The following is a 13,723-nucleotide window of genomic DNA, read 5'->3' as shown; positions in this document are numbered from 1 at the left end:
GGGAGAGGCTGGCACAGCCAGAGGAGCCATGGGAGAACCTGCATCCACTCAGCTGTGTCTGCCTCTTCCCGGCCAATCCAAATCACTGAATCTCTCCAAACTGGCATTGAATCTTCTGAAGCTGATCCAGCTGAATTGATTCAGGACAGTGATTCAAATCTCTGAATCAAATCGCTGTCCTCCAAATTGGCCAAATCTGAATCTGAATTGAATACTTCCCTATTTGCACAGCTCTAGTGAACACTGCTATTTTCCCCAGAGAATGCACATTCCCATGCATGGGATGCGCCCCTTGAGGCTGCTTTAAGTTGCTATGAGGGACTTTATCTGGGAGCTCTAATTCTGAATACAGACTTATTGTACCTCACCCCTAACACTGGAGTGTGTATAGCAGATCTTGTCTCTTGGAATTAAGTTAATGTTATTATAACTCCAAGTTTTGTTTTGTATCTTGTTAAAACATTATAAAGAGTGAATGTGGCAAGGAATAATTTAATGTTTGCAATTTCAAGAATGCATTTGGAGATGTCATAGTGTTTGAACTGCCTCAATGGCTATTGTGCTTTCACCATATTCTTGAGAAGATAATGTATACAGCTGTAGTAGGTTCATTGAGCGGAAGGGGGAAAGTGGAAGTTAAAAAGACTTTGGCATCCTGGGCCAAGAAGCCCTGGACTGCATAGAGCAAGGACAAGTGGGTGTCCCCTGGAAAGTGGAAAGAGCCAGGAAGAACTTACCTGGTGCCGGGGCAGATATGTGGGCAAACAGTCAGAGAGCATCCTGGAAGAATGGCAGTGAGAGGAAGAAATCTTGTCATTTTTGCTGGGGATGCAGAAGTCTGGAGAATCCTGTAACCTGCAAGAGAAAGAAGGAGAGAGACTCTAGACACAGGCAAACTGAGTAAGTAGCCAAGCTCTGAATGGGAGGAAGAGACACAGATGGGGAGTGCTAAGAGAATTAGAGTTCTCAGCTGGAAGCCAGGCATGAGCAAAGAAGTAGCCTGAGTTCAGAGGGAGGCTGCACCTGGATATAAGCTGTGGCAACTGTTAGACAAGAGGACCCTTATCTGGTAATAGCACTGGGGAAAAGGGTCTTGAATGCCCTAGGAGTAGGTAAAGACCCGACCCCCTCTGTGGCAGGGGCATCCCGAGACCCTCAGGAACTGACCAAGAACTGGTGTGTAGTCATGCCTATTTTTGTTTACATTAATTTGTTTTGTAAATAGAGGGCCAGAGGACCCTGTGGACAGTGTAATGAGGGTCTACTGAGGTTAGAGGGCCCTAAAAAAGGAAGAGACTGAGAATACTAATTCACCAACCCTGAGTTGTTATGTTTATTTTCTCAGTTTATATGTTTTTGGGTAGTGAGCAAATGAACTGCCAATAGTTACAATTCAGTCTGGGTTGTGACAGATTGGGTATGAGAATGAGCAGTGAATTGTAATGCTGTATCTGATGGCCAATATCGTTAAAATCAATGGGTGAGAGATGGACCAGGTGTAGGGCTGGAGAAGCCCTGCATGTGGCCAGCACTGCATGCAACACACCTGATCATGCCTTCTGAGATGTAGCCTTTCTCTAGCCTCCTATAAGAATCATCAAGACGTGGCAGTAAAGACACAGTGGCAGAGGAAAATTTAAGGTCTGAGAATGAAGAGGTGCTAGTACCAATAGCACCCTGTGACAACATCTAATCTATACAGTGGATTAACCAAGTAGATTTTTTTTAAAATTTTTCCTTTCATAAGAAAATTATTGTTTTACCTTCTTGTAATCTTTCATAAACTCAAAAGTTCCTATAGGAATTTAAAGCACAGTCATTTTTTCCCCACTCAGAGAAGGAGAAGACATAAAAGATTTAATGCCTAATTGCTTAAAAAGAAGGAAATAGGGCTTTCACACAGGCATTCAGATTTCCTGAAAAATGTTCACATTCAAGTCCAGAACAGACATATGAATGATTTGTATTAAGTTAAACAGCCAGCTAGTATGATTTCTTGAAGTCCCAACAACTTGCCACAAATTTCTTCATAGATGAGAAACATTATCCTCTCTTGCTGTGTCTCATGAATAAATAATATTGTTACAAAAATTGTAATAGGCCAAGTGATTAATTAGGAATGCTTAAGGATTTTGTAAATTGTAGATATCATTAAGCATACCTGAATGCACTGAAAAGAGAGTGTTTATGGAATTCAGCATCTATTATGATCAAAAACAACCTGAGCAGGGTGGGGGGCCCAGGGCAAATCAGCCTGTGCAGGGCCCCACCCCCAGATGCGAGGAAGCCAGCAGCAGATTCAGTGGTGGGGTAGAGGGGGTGGCAAGTGGCCAGACACGAAGCCAGTGGTAGCATGGACTTGCCACGCTGCTCTGCCCCGCTCCTTGGGGGGTCCCCCCAAAGCACAGGGCCTATGGCTGTTGCCCTGATTTGCCCCACCCCCTGATTGTGATCACAAACTGATCAGCTTCCCTCAAGGCTATAGGGACAGATAGTGATTTCACCACAATGCCAGAGAAAGCAGTACATAGTTTCATGGATTAAGACATAATTCAAATCCTGATTTGTAATTCAGATAATCATAGTATGATCCCTGACCATTTGGGCTAAGTACAGACACTCAGAAAGCCCGAGCCTGAATTGATTCAATCTTTGCAGGTTAGACTAACCTGCATAGATTGAACCAAGAAGCAAATGAACAGACATTCTCTTCGTTTCCAGAAATGCAACTCAGGCTAGAAGCCAGGGGGTGCTACAGCAAGCCCTCCCTTCCCTTCAGCAGTGGCTGGAAGGCTGAAAGGAAGCTGAGGTGGGGTGGAGGGGTGTGTGTCCAGGTCCTGGCAGGCCACTGAGTATGATTGGGGAGGGGTTTAAACCCTCACCCTGGCCAGCAGTGAACCCATCCAGGGTGTGCCAGACGGGGGAAGCAGCCCTTGCCAGTTTTGTCCCTAAGCAGTGAAGGGTGTGGCCAGCTGGTGGCGTGGACAGTGACTCAGGCTCAGGTGGAGGGAAGAGAGGGGGATTAACCCCCCCGCCTCCCCTCCCCTGCACCAGCATGGGACCCCAGCTGGGGTCTGCTGGCTTTCCTCCCCTGCTGGGGAAAAGCCAGTAGACCCTGGCTGGGGTCCCATGACAGTGGGAGAGGTGGGGCAGGGGGGTTTATTTCTTCTCTTCCTGCCCCCCGCAAGCCTGATGTGCTGCCCAGGCTGCCAGCTGGCCATGCCCCCCATCACTTGAGTGGCCAGTGTGTGTGTGTGTGTGTGTGTGTGTGTGTGTGTTAGGGGGGAGGGGGGGATAAAGCTGGCAGACCCCAGCTGGGGTCCTGTGGCAGTGGAAGAGGGGAGGCAGTGGGGGGGGTTAATCCCCTTCCCTCCCCTCCACCTGAACCTGTTGTCCCGTGCCTCTGCCCCCTCCACTCCAGCACGGAAAAGTTTGGCAGGGGCTGCTCTGCCTCCACCAGGCAGACCTGGCTGCATCCCCAGCTGGGTTTCTCACTCCCACCCCTTTGTCAGCCAGCCCTCACTGCTCTGGCTAGAGAGCAGAGTGATGGGGGCAACCCTGCTCTACTCAAGCAGACAGCACAGCCCAGCCCAGGGCTGCAAAGCATCATGGGATGCTGCAGGACTGTGATTTAACTCGAACCAGGAAGGGGTCTGGGATGGAAGTTTATATAAACTGGTTTGTCCTGAATCAGTTAAGTCTGATTCTACATTCAACCAGGTTTATCTTAAACTGGTTTCAGCCGTTTTGAAACTAGTTTATGTGCATTAAACTTCTGTTCTGTTAAAGGTTTATTAAATCAGTTTCTGATCACTCAAAACAATTAATGTGTAACTTTTGTCCCAAGCCCTGAAGTTACTTGCAATGGCTGAAGTCACTTGCAAAACCTTATGGGGGCAGAGTCAAAGGCCCACACTTGTCATCTGATATATTTGTCTCACGGAGGCTACTCTCTAACCTGTATATAACTTGGATCATGAATGGCAAAATCTAGGGATTTATTTCAAATACTTTATTAGTGATGGTATCCAGGTTGTAGCCATATTGGTCTAGAGGAAAAGGCAACCAGGACTCATAGTAGAGATGATATCTTTTATTAGATCAACAAGATTTTTGCAAAAAAAAGGTCTTTAATTGCAAGTTTTCAGGCACAAACACCCTTCATCAGGCATTGGAAAAAAGTTTGTAAAAGTTCTCCTGGGTAGAAATGAAAGTTCATATTTCATAAGATTTCACAGAGGCGTCAATAGATGGAAGACTCCTCTGGGCAGTCAGTTCATAGCTGGTATGAAGCTTCTCGCCTCCTATAAGGATCTGTGATGATGCAAATTACCTCACAGATCCTTACAGTACCTGCTGGGCTCGGGCAATGAAGGCAGGCTCCCACTCCCACCGCAAGGGCTAACATATATTCTGCTTCCACCTGACCTAACCATTGGTGCTTAAATTAAAGCTCAAAAGTTAGAGTGCTTATTCCTTGGGTTTCTTGTGTGTTTATACTTAGCCTTTGTCCCCATGTTCCTGAAGTTTCAGTAAATGGGTTTTTCACCCAATTGTACTCTGAAACTTCTAAATCTCGGTTGTTACTAACTTGTCCATTATGTATTGCAGGTTCATTATATAAATTACTAAGGTAACCCTCATTAATCACAGCAGAAACACAACTGACATCTGTGGATGCTTGGCATGGATTAAAATAAAATGGTGTTATGATGTGCATTGTGCAAGAAGATCTGAGTTTATCTAACCAGCTAACTAGTGTTAATGTCTTCACTCAAAGAAGTGGGAAATGCCACCTCTTGGCTTTGACATGTTTTTTTACTGTAGAAAAATAGTAGATCCATTCTTCTGTTGTAAGGAGCTTAGCCCACAATAGGAATGCTTTTGATACTATGAATTCCTATTTGAAATCTCTTTAATTTGTGAATCATGTGGAGGTGTTTGCCCCCCTTAGCAGTGCTAATATTTCACTGTTAAACCCTCATCACCCTTTAAAAGATCTTGTTGCACTCCAGGGTGCTGTGGCACCCAGGTTGAGAATCGCTGTACTAGACCAGCGTTTCCCAACCAGTGTGCCATGGCACAAAAGCATGCCATCAGAAATGAACAGGTGTGCCACACAATTTTGCCATGGCAATGAGCTACAGTAGGTATGAGGATGGAAAATGCCTTAAAAGGTGTCCCAGGGGAAAATTTTATTAATGTAAGTGTGCCTTGGGCTAGAAAAGTTTGGGAAGCACTGTACTAGACTATTGTTCCAATGGGAATTGTAAAGGCAAACTGTATTCTAGCCCATTACACAGGAAATAATTTCTGTGCATAGATTCAGTTTAACCCCAGAGTAAATAGTTTTGTTGACAAAACCATTTTTTGAAACTGGGCTAGATTTTACATGTTGAGTTGGATAATGCCTCTTTCAGATGCGTTCTTAGTTTGCAAACTTCCTGAGCATTATCTTCAAAGCTGGCTGAAAAATGTATTTTTCTTCATAGATCATTTTAAACTTTTTGTTGAAAATCAAAAGGCATGAAACCTGGAATATTTTTTTTGTGGGGGGGAGAAAAACCAGGTCCATTGGGGATGGTCCTGCTTTGAGCAAGGGGTGGGACTAGATGATCTCCTGAGGTCTCTTCCAACCCAAATTTTCTTCAATCAAAATTTTTTCACTAAAAAATTGTGACTTTGATATACAATCCAGAAATGGAACTAGTGAGAGGATGAATTCAACAGTTCAGCAAATCCTTTTTAAGGAAAGAAATAAACTGATTGTTATATTTTTATAACTATTTTCACTGCTAATTAAGTACCAAAGTCCCAGAGCTGTGTGAAACAGTTGAAATGAAGTCAGGACATTATAATGTAACCCGGCAGAAATCTTCAATTAATCAAATTCAGCAGCATCTTTATTTGAGCCACTCTAATTTACATCTGCTGAGATCTAATTTTAACTAGGCCCTGTTACATTTTTGTAGTGCTGATCAGCCTACATTAACAGGTTTTTTACATATCCGATGGTCACGCTGGGGAGGGGAACTCAGCTCAGCTGGGCTGAGTTCCTTTCCCCAGCGCTCCGATCGGCTTCCCACAGACCGGCGGTGGGAGGCAGGGAGAGCCAGGGCTGGGCTTCCCACCTGGCTGAGCCTGGAGCCACTGGGAGTGCAGCCCTGGTTCTCCCCTGTTTCCCACCACCTGGCCGCTGGCTGCTTCAAAACTTAATGTTTTGAAAATTTCAAAACGTTTCAGCTAGCCTTATTTTGTTTTGAGGCTGTTTCAAAGCCCTTCATTTCATTTCGATTTTACTGTTTCAAGCTTGAAATTAGTTTTGACACTGTTTTGACTAAACAGCCAGAGAAATTTTGCACAGCCCTAATATATATAATATGTATGTGTGTGTGTGTATGTATAACTTATTTATTTATGGTTTGGCTATGAAGCCAAAATGTCAGTGATTCACACAGCCCTACTGAGGGCCTTGTTACACACTGTACCATGAGCTGCTCAAATGTTGATTGGTATTAATACTAGCTTGAGTTTGGAGTAGTCACCCTTGAAGTCTAAAAACCTTCTCTGACTCTCTCCCACCTGCGCAGCTGTGACTTGCCACTAGAGGTCTGGTGAGCCAGGACAGGCTTCTATCCCTGCTTTAAGTGGAGGTGTGTTAGACATGGGCTGTAGGGGGAGTGGGAGTGCAAAACTAGGAAGCAGAAGCTAGGAAGCAGAAAGTTAAAGGAACATGGGTGGGCTCCATGCAAGAAAGCCAGTCAGTGAAATGTAAATTGAGGCATCAGGGGGTGAAAGACAGGCTAGGGGTGGGGAGTGGGATGTAGCAGGTAAAAGTGAAGAGGTACCTGGGGAGTCAGATGTCAGGCAGGTTATACTGAGCCCATGAGTTCTTATATCCAGTAGATTTATGAAGTGAAGTTTGTAGGCTTGTCTACAAAACATGTTTTGTAAATTGTCTTTGAGGGGCTTGCCACAGCTGGGAACACTGATCCCCTGGAACTTCTCTGTTTGATTCTCAATCTCCTTCACTATGGGGATCACCTGGTTAAGAAAGGCATTGCCAGCACTAAGGCTCTTGGTCGTCTCAAGGAATGGTGCGATGACCACTAAGATCTGGAAGATGGTATCCCACCCTTTTGTTAAGGGGGCCACTGATCCCAGTCTCCCCCTTGGACATGGATGGCCTTCTGTTGCTCGACCAACTTTTTGAGCATCAGGTATGTGGAGTTGCACTGAGACTCCACATTCTGCATGATTTTGTGCTGTGGGATGCTTGGCTCTGCCTGTTTGTCCCACAGCATCTTCCCCACCTTGATGCTCCAGTGGAAGTAGCCCGCCACCTTCCTGCATTTTGAAATGATTTGGCTGTTAGTGGTAGTGACGCCCGCATCAAAAGGATCCCTGTCCCCCTCCAAGGCATCCCTGACTATGAGGTGGAACTTATGTGCCACACTGCGGATGCCAACAAAGTTGGCATCATGCACCGCCGTGACCATATTGGTTCTGTTGTCGATGAACATGTACCCATGGGTGAGCTTGCCCTGCCCAATGACCCAGCCCTGCACCACGCGGTTCATGGTCACCATGATCTGCCTTGCTGTGTGAGACTCATCCATCACCTCCACTTGAAGGAGAGCCCATCGACACCCTGACTGATTGCACCACTGCCCTGTGAGGGAAAGGTAGGCACGATCTCCACTCCAGCTGCTCCAGATGTCCGAGGTGAAGTGCAAAGCTACCTGCAACCCTGCCTTCCACAGCTCTTCCCTCAAGTACTCCCTGCGTTCCTCATAGAGGGAGGACACCATCATCCTGCTAAAAGTGGTGTGTGCAGGCACTTGGTATGATGGGGTCACGAGCGCCATGAACTGCCTGAACCCTGGACGCTCAACAAAGGAGAAGGACTGGCCATCCAGAGTAAGCATCTCCCCAATGCTTTGGGTGACCGCACTCACCTTCAGAATGTGCTCCCTTGGCCTGCGGCTTTTTCCCACCGCTCCAGGGTGGCCTGCTTCTCCTTTGGGGGGACAGGGGCTTTGGAGCAAGAGGGGGACTTCTGTTTGGGCATGCTCCCACTGGTGCCAGGCTGAGGAAGAACAAGGACAAAGGTGTGCTGCCTCCTGAGATGCAGCAGCAGCATCACTGTGGTGGTGAAATGTTTCTCATCCTTGCCCCAGCTGACACACTGTCAGGGAAAACACAGAATAAGAGAGAGACTAGCTAGCTACTAGCTGCTACCAAGAGAGCAGATAGTAAGCCAGAGCCTTTCAGACACTGCTGGTCCAGAGAGGTAGCTCACAAAAGGCACAGAGCACTTCAGACGCAGCCTTATATGTTGTTTCTACGTCCCTCCCCCACAACACTGTGATTGGAAGGGAACTTAAGAAAAGATTATAGTCACTGGCCAGCTACAGATGTCAATATCAGAGCAGTCCTCCTCCACTCCCCCCTTAGTTTCTGTTTCCTGCATGTCTGCCTTCTGAATCTCCAAATCTTTTGAATCGATTCGGAGGCTTCTGAATCGATTCGGATCTTTTAATAGGTCTCCTGGTTCAATTTGGATTTGGAGATTCAGTCGCCGAATTGGGCCGAATCTCCTCTGAATCGAATTGGCTGCTGAAGCTTTGCACAGCCCTAGTGGTCATGATTCCTGGGGTGGGTGGGAGTGGTGAAGAAGGCACTTTTCAGGGAGCTGTTGCCCCTGCCCTGGAAAGAAAGCCTCATGGGGACCACTATCTAACTCCTTACCTTGTTCCCCCCCCCACCCCTCTTAGACCCCACTCCTGAATGCATCCATGTCCTGTGACCTGGCTAGGTGGCATGTGCTCTGCAGGCTGTTTTCATGGGGTTACACTCCTAGTGGGAAGGTCACACGTGGGGTGGCAGGGGGCAGGGCTTGGTGCCAGAACCAGTCCCTGGGCAGTAGAGTTCAGGGGGTGGAAAGTTGTCCACACAGAACAGGAGGGTGGAGCAGGGAGCAGTGCATCCTGGGATACCAGAGGACTGCGACTTTGGTGGCTCATCTGTGGGGAGTGGTCACACATTAATGGAACACAAGCTGGATAACATAAACCTATCCTGGAGTGGTGTAACTTTAAGTCACCTAATGTGTGCTGAAAACTAGTCTCAGGTGTTAGTGTGTACAGTCCATGGGTTAAAAGTTCTAGAAGCTGCCTAAAATTAATGTGTAATAAGGCCCTGAGAGTCATAATAAAAACAATGGGTCTCTGTACTGTGTACCTTGAAAGATGTAGCAGTAAAAGTGCATTTAAAAAGTGGGGACTTAGAAAAGTTTCTTTAGGATACCCATATTTTCTGGCTGTTGAGGGGACCAAAGCTGCCTTATGTCACCTCCATGATTCCTATGAGCTATTCTACAATCTAGATTTTTTGTTGCCATGCCCCTTCTCCAACTCTGCAGTGTCGTCTATGCTAGTACATGCAAAAGGGGGTGGTGTAAAATACTGGCCCTATACAGTTCCTTCATTGCAAGACTTCTTCCCTAGACAGTTGCTGTATCCTTTTATAGACCTTCCATTCCGTTAGACCTTTGTGTCAGGGCTAGTAAACGGACTGCAATTTAGCTCATTAATTCCTAAATAAATTTCTCAGTTTATTTTCTTTCCTTCCTACATTGTCCCAATGCAAGCAGTTAAAAGCAGTTTGTAGGATTACAGCCGTGAAGTGACTGCAGGCACTGGGGATGTGAAAATGTTTGGAATTGTGCAGCACTTGGAGCTAGATTGTTTGTAGTTATGATTGCCAGAGGTGCAGAGGTGAATTGAACAACTGCATTTTATAAAGCACTAGATTTAACTATAAAATCAGGTGAAAGCTTGTTTTCGAAGCTAGACTATTCCAGCTAAGACTTGTTTCAGAGAAACTCCATGCACCAAAACTCCTCTGTGGAATTTTGCAGCCCCAAGGATTGCAGCCGTTACTTAAAAAGTCAGCTTCCCTTAACCCCTGGAAATGTGTCCTGCCCCAAACGTCTATCTTTGCCTAGTGTCCTGAAAAATTCAGATATGGCACTTATTGACTGGGATCATGTTATTCATTTTAAGAGAGAGATTTTGGACCTTCTAGGGCTGAAATAACATTTCTTAGGAGCTGGCTTTCTGATCTGCCTTCCAAATCAATCAGATTATTTTCTTATAGAGCCAAAACTACCATCATTAATTGGGTTTTTTCCTCTCTCGTTTTGTTTTACAAGTTCACCTGTTTCCCAACTTTAAGACTCTCTCTAGCTAATCAAGAGAGAGAACCTGGATGAAGTCTTTTGGGTAAGTCCAAATTTATTTTAAGACTAAGCCTTCTGAGTTGCCTTAGGGCTGCCACATCTCCCAAATGTGCAGGCCATGATAGTTTTCCTTCTGTCCTGAGGTCTGTGGACACCAACTGAAATGTTATTTAAAAAAGACTTACAGTGGCTAAACTTTGCTCCTTATTTGTTAAGGCTCTTCATCTACATGTGAATGGAAATACTGGGTTTGGTTATTCTTTGCTCTGATATGTCTCTGTGCCCTGTTCATCTCTTCAGCTGCTGTGATGTCTCTCTCATGGCACAGCATCATGGTAACATGTGGACTGTCCATCACTGGAGATGCTCAAGAAAGAGGTTGGACAGCCACTGGTCAGGGATGATCTAGGTGCAGTTATGCCTGGGTGCGTCACCATGAGACATATTGCTGTAAAGCTGTCTAGTTTACTGCACAGTAAAAACCCTTTACCACAGTTAAATTTGCTACCTGCAAATGCAGGTAGCAAATTTAATCGCAATTAGTAACTGCACAGTAATGCATGTGTAGGCACAACCTGGAGCAAATTCGCTGCTAGGTCTGCCCACAGTTTGAGACCAGCTTCAAGGCTCCTGACTGGGAGCATCTCCTACTCCAGAGCTGGGCTGCCTCACTGGCAGCCTGTACCTTCAGCCTATAAAAGTCAGCAGCCAATATGTGCCCTGGGGCACACACCACAGGCATCCTGAGGGCTCTGGAGGTCCTGTGTGTCTTCCCCAAGCTGTGCCTACCTTTCTTGAGCTCTGCGCTGCTGCTTGGTCCTGCACAGCCTTGCAGCTGCCAGGGCACTGCTGTCAGGCTAGCAGGTTGCTAAGCAGGTTGGCAGGCTGCTGCAGCCCCTAGCTAGCCCTGTCAGCTCCCCAGGGCTCCCTGCAGGCTCCCTCTGGCTGCAGAACCAGGGCCACCTCCTGATGCCCACCTTCAGTAGCCCTGCCCTGCACCTGCAGCGGGGCATAGCTTTGTCACCGGAGGGGTCTTTGCAGGGTGGGGGCTCAGGCAGGTGGTAAAAACTGCATGGTTGTGACTGCTGGAGGTGGGTAGCAGGCAGGTGGCAGTGGCCTTGCTGCCCGAAGGAGCCTACAGGCAGCTCTGGGGTGCTGACTGGCTGGCCAGGGGCTGCAGCAGTTTTTAGCAACTGATGTGCAACCATCTGCCTGAGAGCAGTGTTCTGGCAGCTGCAAGCCTGTGCAGGGCCATACAGAAACAAACGGCTCCAGGAAGGCAGGCACAGCTCAGCTGTGGCCTGCCTGGGAAGAACACAGGGCCTGCACTGCACTCCGGCTGCCTGTTGTGTGCCCCAGGGCACAAAATGGCTTCGGGCTTTTATAGCCTGAATGCAGGAGCTTCTAGTAAGGCTGTCCAGCCCTGGAGCAGGTGATGGGCTGGCCTTAGACTGGCCCCCTAATACCTGGGAAGTAAGTGCCCGCACATATAGACGTGCCCTGCCCTGCACCTGCAGCTGCTGCGGGGCATAGCTTTGTCACCGGAGGGGTCTTTGCAGGGTGGGGGCTCAGGCAGGTGGTAAAAACTGCATGGTTGTGACTGCTGGGGGTGGGTAGCAGGCAGGTGGCAGTGGCCCACCTGCTCTCAATCCCTGCGGTGCTGAAATGCCCCAATTTGGAATGGGTTGAAAAAAATCATAACAAACATAGTATTAGTAATTCCCGTGGTTGGTTAAAACCAGCAGCAGTATATGACATTTATTTCATGAGACATGAAATAAATAGAAGTTATTATTAACATTTGATGAGTCTCGGATTCGGTTCAAGTGTTATTGAAATGTTGGCCATTGCAAGTTCCTATGGGCCAGATTCAGTGCTGGTGCAAGAACAGGGGGCAGGTAGTTTTATTTTCCTGTATTTGGAAATGGCCAAGGACAATGTCCCCTTCTGCCCTCAGTCTCACTGCAGAATCCTTTCTGTTATGGGCTCCTGTGGAGTCAGTGCAAAGTTTGTGGACCTGGCTCTGCCTCCTGTGCCGGGGTATTTCCCAGAGGTGCTCAAATCTGCCATATGGCCCTTTTGCAAGCCTATATGATGCAGTGGAGCCACAAGGAAATACTGAATTGGATCTTATGAGTATTGATTAGGGTCTATGAATGCCCTGCAACAGTTCAACTATACACGGGTCCACTACTGTTTTATACTTTGTACAATGGCTTTCAAACTAATTAAGTACAATATCTGTTTTATGAATCCCATGACTATCATACCTGAGCCCTTCACAAAACACAACCACAGATGGTGGTGGCCCCTTTTACCCAATAGTTCCATGGCTCAATCACTTTAGACTGTAAGAAACTAGGTTCTCTTCTGTTGCCTAGGTTCACTTCTGTTCTCATCCCAGCTCAGAATATGCAGTGACCTTGGTGGTGGCAGCGCTGGCTTCACCACGGGGCATGCAGCAAAGGCAACTTCAGCTCTGACATGAGGCACAAGGTGGCAGCAATTCCAGCATAGGCTGGTGGTGAGGTGGGTGGTGAAGGTGGGTGACTGGAGCAGTGTCATTCATAGCAGTGACTGCTGATTTCTAGGCACCAGTCTTTTGGCTAAATGGCATTATGAACCATACAATCAACTCGTCATATCTGCATCAATAATAATCCAGTTTTCATACTAGTTTTGCCTTTCAGAGACTAAAGATCCCTTAGCTACTAGATTTATTTTACATGCTTCTCTTTCTACTGAAGTCAGTAGGACTGAAAAATGGAAATGTTACAGTTAGATGTATGCTAAAGAAAAATCTACTCTCACAATGTAGAACTTGAATTTTATTCTTCAGCTGATGTATCGTATATTTAATTTCTCAGCTATATTTTAAAGCAGGAGCACGCAAAATATGGCCCGCTGGCCAGATCTGGCTCACCAAGTGATTTCATGCAGCCTGCAGGCAGGTGCCTACCCATTCCCTGCATCTGCCCTGGCTCCAGGACACCCCCACTATAGTTACATAGGTCCAAGCCCCACTCAGTTCTGCAGGGGCAGCACACACTGTGCCACCCTCACCCATGGGGCGGCCCTGATTCCAGCTCCACAGGTAGGGAAGAGCCAGTAGGTGGGGGAGGGGCAGTGGCAGCAGGCAGGGAAGTGGTGGTGGTGGTGGTGGTGGGCAGTGGGGGAGAGTGGCAGCAGGTGGGCAGGCAGGTGAGGGGAGAGGGAAGGGAAGGGCAGGGAGGGGAGGGTGGGGGGTAGTGGGAAGAGTAGGAAGGTAGGCAAATGGCAGGGGAAGGGCAGCATTGGTGGCAGGTGGGGGTGAGGGAAGTGGTTTTGGCAGGATGTGGTAGCAGTGGTGGTGGCAGTGGCAGGCAGGCAGGAACAAAATGGCAGGTGGGCGGGAGAGTGGGGCCTGTACTGGTGCCTCAGGGCTGTGGCCAGTGGGGACCCGGTCTGAGGTGGCAGGATCACAGAGCCCAGGCTGGCGCT

Source organism: Gavialis gangeticus, unplaced genomic scaffold (assembly GCF_001723915.1).
Source record: "Gavialis gangeticus isolate Ggan-Ray unplaced genomic scaffold, GavGan_comp1, whole genome shotgun sequence".
Lineage (NCBI taxonomy): Eukaryota > Metazoa > Chordata > Crocodylia > Gavialidae > Gavialis > Gavialis gangeticus.
This window is presented reverse-complemented; position numbering follows the sequence as displayed.